This window comes from Charadrius vociferus, unplaced genomic scaffold (genome assembly GCF_000708025.1).
Source record: "Charadrius vociferus isolate BGI_N301 unplaced genomic scaffold, ASM70802v2 scaffold176, whole genome shotgun sequence".
In the NCBI taxonomy this organism is placed as follows: Eukaryota; Metazoa; Chordata; class Aves; order Charadriiformes; family Charadriidae; genus Charadrius; species Charadrius vociferus.
The window spans coordinates 1568257-1574285 of NW_009648961.1; positions in this window are offsets into that span (position 1 = coordinate 1568257).

Sequence of the window (6029 nt, forward strand, 5' to 3'; positions counted from 1 at the left end):
CTGTTGTCAGCCAAACCAAGGCTTCTTTCATTTTTTTTTGTTTAAACAAACAAAAACCACACTTTCACTTGAAGAGTAGTTATATCTCATGTGAATACTCTTGTCTTTAGTGAATTGCTCTGTCTGCCTTGTAGAAGAGCTCTGTCATCACATCTGAATCCCACTGTGACCCTTGTAAAGTGTCTTGTACTCCTCCCTGCCTCGAGACTTCAGTGGTGGGGTTCTTTGTGGCATCTTTAAACAGCTAAGTTATATTTTGAGACTGTGACTGTTGTTCCTATTCATAAATGTCTTTCAAATAAAGATTTTGGTGTTAGAAGTGAATCATATGTTGATAACTTAATAGAGTTTGTGTAATGCATACATAACATCAGTAATGTCCCAAAAGGAAGAGCTGATATGTCCTGGTCAGAGTGCTGCTCAAGTTCCTCTAGTGTGCACCCTGCCTCAGATCTAAACAGAGATGAGGTACCTAGGAAAACACTGGTTAAATGATGAGAGAAAACGGTAGTGAGTTTCTTTTTTTTTCTCTTATTTTAGAAAAGGTAAAATTGAATCTCCAGGTATTTCAGGGTGAGGTGATTTATTTGATTGTTTTGGCTAGGAGGAGAGCAGAAGTGGTGGTGACACTGAGGTTACAAGTGGGTGTAGAATATTAATTCTTCCACTTCTGCATATATCAGGGATGCTGAATTTATGCATTCTTTTACACAAAACATTGAAAAAAGGAGCAGGTAGCAGAAAAAGGTTGTCAGTTACTATTTGTAGGCAACGTAGGCTTTTTTGTGTCCTACCTTGGTGGTTGGACTGTCAATCTAAAGACTGGGAATGAAACCTTGGCCCTGTTGAAATCATTAGCAAACCTTCCGTTGGATGTTTTAATGCACTCACGAGGCACATAATAGGCAAGACTCTTATGAAATGCTCTGTTATTACAAAGCCTGATAGTACGTGTTCAAATGAATCTGATACTGACATAAGATAGGCACTATAATAAAAGGGTTATAAATTACAATATTACTGTGGACTGAAGCAAAGAACAAGGCTGAGGTATTTTGAGGAACTGCAGATCTATGCGAAGTTTAAATGAAATGCAGCAAGTTGAAGTGGAGGTACAGAGTCAGAAGCAAAAAGCAGAATTCATTCAGGCTTGCCTGGCAGAATATGGTGGTAAAAATAGCATGAGCAAACACTAGCTAAATTGGTGAAAAGGTAATGCGCATATTGGGAGTAAAATAGCACTAGAGAAAAACTGGACCCTTCTGTAAAGGAAGGGAAAGAAAAAAAGAAAAGGATATTGATGACTGCAGTGACACTAAAATAACAATTTTAAAGTAATTAAAACTTTGCAGTACAGCGTGTAATAAAACTAAGTAAGGGCATGGAAGATGTGAAAATATACATATCATTGAAATTCCCACTGACTGGAAAAGGGGATTTTTAAATCCCCTTTTTAAAAAGGGGAGAGAGGAAGACCTGGGGTACCACAGGTTGGTCAGTCTCACCTCTGTGCCTGGCAAGATCATGGAGCAGATCCTCCTGGAAACTCTGCTGAGGCACATAGAAAACAAGGAGGTGATTGGTGACAGCCAGTATGGCTTCACCAAGGGCAAGTCATGCCTGACAAATTTGGTGGCCTTCTATAAAGTGGTTACAGCGGCAGTGGACAAGGGAAGATCAACTGACATCATCTGCCTGGACTTGTGGAAAGCATTTGACACTGTCCCGCATGACACCTTGTCTATAAATTGGAGAGACATGGATTTTACCACTGGACCACTTGGTGGATAAGGAACTCGCTGGACAGTCACACTCAAAGAGTTGTGGTGAATGGGCTGATGTCCCAGTGGTGACGGGTGATGAGTGGTGTTCCTCAGGGGTCGGTACTGGGACTGGTGCTGTTTAACATCTTCTTTGGCGACATCGATGCTGGGGTTGAGTGCACCCTCAGCAAGTTTGCGAATGACACAAAGCTCTGTGCAGCGGTCAACACCCTGGGGGAAGGGATGCTATCCAGAGGGACCTGGACAGGCTTGAGAGGTGGGCCCGTGCCAACCTCATGAATTTCAATGAGGCGAAGTGCAAGTTACTGCACATGGGTCAGGGCAATGCCAAGCCCTAACACAGGCTGGGTGGAGAATGGATTGAGACCATCCCTGAGGAGAAGGACTTCGGGGTGTTGGTGGATGAGAAGCTCAACATGAGCCAGCAATGTGCACTCACAGCCCAGAAGGCCAACCATACCCTGGGCTACATCAAAAGAAGCATGGCCAGAAGGTCAAGGGAGATGAGTCTGCCCCTCTACTCTGCTCTCGTGAGACCTCACCTGGAGTACTGCATCCAGCTCAGGGGCCCTCAACATAAGAAGGACATGGACCTGTTGGAGTGAGTCCAGAGGAGGGCCACAAAGATGATCAGAGGGCTGAAGCATCTGTCCTATGACGAGAGGCTGAGAGAGTTGGGGTTGTTCAGCCTGGAGAAGAGAAGGCTCTGGGGAGACCTTATAGTGGCCTTCCAGTACTTAAAGGGGGCCTACAGGAAAGATAGGGAGGGACTTTTTACAAGGGCACGTAGTGATAGGAGGAGGGGTAATGGCTTCAAACTGGAAGAGGGGAGATTTAGATTAGATATTAGGAAGATACTCTTTACTCTGAGGGTGGTGAGGCACTGGAAGAGGCTGCCGAGAGCAGTTGTGGATGCCCCATCCCTGGAGGTGTTCAAGGCCAGGTTGGATGGGGCTTAGAGCAATGTGGTATAGTGGGAAGTGTCCCTGCCCATGGCAGGGGGGCTGGGACTAGGTGATCTTTAAGGTCCCTTCCAACTTTAACCATTCTATGATTCTGTATTTCTGCAAGGTGAAAAAAACCCAACCAAACAAATAACCAGGCTCTTCCCCTGCTTTAAGAAACATTGCCAATGCAGAAGTTAAGAGCTGTTGGAATTAAGTTTGCCCTTGCAACATTAAACATGTATACTTTGCAGAAATAACTATATCAGTCTTTAAATACACAGCCACACTTTTGTCCTCGCAGGCAGCAGACACGGCTGTTCTTGGGATCAGTCGACAGCAGCGCAGTGAAAGGGCTGCTGTGCACTACTGGACAAAATGCTTCACTTATCATTTGGGTAGTGAACAAAGTGGATGATGGTCTTACCATTAATGTGGCTGTATGCTGCTCAGGCAGAAGTGGAGTCTATGCCTGCATCTGCCCCAGTTTTTCATTAAAACAAAAGAATTTCACAATTTACTGATTTAATGCACCCCTCATTTCCTGACTTAAAATCATGGGATTTAAATTGCAGAAAATGCTGCCTATCTACAACTGCAACTACTTTTGAATTTGATAAGAGATGTGCTTTGAAGGTGTTTTCAGAAGCTGTATGTTCCAGAAAATTTAACCTACGGCCATCATAAACAGGCCACTCAAACTTCCTACAGCAATGCCTCAGTTTCCCAACTGTAAAAATGAAAAACATCATCTCTTCAGCAGCAAGGTGATTTTAGAATTTAATATGACCATGATCAATACCATACAAAACTCTCTAACAAAAGAGCAAGTATTGTTTGTAGAACAGCATGCGGTGAGAAAGACCTGGAGCCATACACTTAGCAGAAAGTGAAAACAACAGCTCACCCAGTACTATGTGTCCCACACAGTGGAGGTAAAAATTTAATTATAACTTTTTCAAACTTTAACGCATGTAGGTTTCAGCTTCAGCATACTTTTAAACTTGAAGTTTCATTTTTATAGCAAGTTTCTTTCATCCAGTGTTTTGAAAAGTTATTTAGAAGTTGTTAGTTGAGAAATACGTACTATAATCTTATCTGAAATTTCCTTTAACATTTATTAGGCTCAAATATTTTCTTTAACATTGGTTCCAACAGTTTTCAGAGGCAAGTTTTGGGTGACAAGATCATTACGATAAGTATCAACCTCTTCATGTTGTAGGCATCAACAACCAACCCCTCCACACCTGCTTTCTAACATTTACCAAAAATTACAGCATTGCTGTAACTGCATCACATTCTTCTAAAACCCAGTGTGCATGTATGACCATGAATGGATCATACAGTGGTTTAGGTTAGAAAGGACCTTAAAGATCACCTAGTTCCAACCCCCCTGCCATGGGCAGGGACACTTCCCACTATACCACATTGCTCTAAGCCCCATCCAACCTGGCCTTGAACACCTCCAGGGATGGGGCATCCACAACTGCTCTCGGCAGCCTCTTCCAGTGCCTCACCACCCTCAGAGTACAGAGTATCTTCCTAATATCTAATCTAAATCTCCCCTCTTCCAGTTTGAAGCCATTACCCCTCCTCCTATCACTACGTGCCCTTGTAAAAAGTCCCTCCCTATCTTTCCTGTAGGCCCCCTTTAAGTACTGGAAGGCCACTATAAGGTCTCCCCAGAGCCTTCTCTTCTCCAGGCTGAACAACCCCAACTCTCTCAGCCTCTCGTCATAGGACAGATGCTTCAGCCCTCTGATCATCTTTGTGGCCCTCCTCTGGACTCACTCCAACAGGTCCATGTCCTTCTTATGTTGAGGGCCCCTGAGCTGGATGCAGTACTCCAGTTGAGGTCTCACGAGAGCAGAGTAGAGGGGCAGACTCATCTCCCTTGACCTTCTGGCCATGCTTCTTTTGATGTAGCCCAGGGTATGGTTGGCCTTCTGGGCTGTGAGTGCACATTGCTGGCTCATGTTGAGCTTCTCATCCACCAACACCCCGAAGTCCTTCTCCTCAGGGATGGTCTCAATCCATTCTCCACCCAGCCTGTGTTAGGGCTTGGCATTGCCCTGACCTGACCTGACCTGACAGCCACTAAGTCACTGGTAGGTGTCTTAACCTTTAGCTGCACTGCACACATCACTGAGACCTCATCTGAAGGGAGTCATACCCCGTCACCACAGCCCCCTCAGTTTCAGCATTTTGTGGGTCACTGACAGACTGGAGTTACAGCTCTTTATCTCTCCACCTTTCATAAGCGGAGGGACGTCACCTGAGGGAAAGAGGAGCCGCTCTCCCAGACAGGACAAGAAGTGAAGAGATAGCAGGCTGGTAAGAAGAAGGGAAGGAAGGATGAAGTGGCAGTGAGGCCTACTCTCCTAGCACACACAAAAAACCAACCCTCCCTGGCTTGGCGGTCACTAGTCCAGAGGACAGAGACTCATCAGCCTTTATTGATGTCACCTCCTGACCTTGTTTCTTCCTCTTCCCTTCAACTCTTCATGCCCCGCTTTTGTCTCTGTTGCTCTTTTTAACCCATTGTCCCTCTTCCTTTGGCAAATTCAGAGCTGCCTCCGTACACCTTGTAACTCCTCTGATAAAGTCTTGCCGTGCTGCTCACGCATTCCCGTTTCTTCCTGCCATGCTCCTCATGGTCTGGTGACATTCAGGTGCTCTCTCAACAGGGGCGCACACCCCGCCTTTCCTGAAGGGCCAGTGTCACCCTAGCAAATAAAAATTCTCTGCCCCAAAGCGTGGTACTGAAGAGGTATTTTTAAGTGTTTTATGTAAGAACATAAGCAATGCGTTTTTCTCTGACCTCATTCTAAGACATAGCTGAACTGTTTCTGCTGAATTTTCCAGAGAATTTCAGCCTCAGGCGTACATATGACCTCAAAAATTTCAGCCTAAATGCTTGAAGTTTGGCAAAGTTTGTGTGTACCTGAAAATAGTCTTGATAATGGAAAATGTCATACTGTTTTAGCTGTGTAGATACTTGCATTGATTATGACTGTGGAAAAGAAAATAGTACACTCAAAATTAATTAACATTGTTACTGGAGTTGAGACCTGGAAATGATACCCTGAAACAGAAGATGGTGGCAATGAACTGTTGAAGCTGTTGGGCTTCATGAGAATTTGGTGAAGGAAACTCAAGACTTGCTTTGAACAAGGGTTTATATTTGAGAAGATGAGTATGACAGGTGATGCACAGGATGAACATAAAAGTACAGAAATAAACATACACAAAATATCTTGGTCTACAGAAGGAAATTTAAGTTGTCCCCTGGGACCCTGTA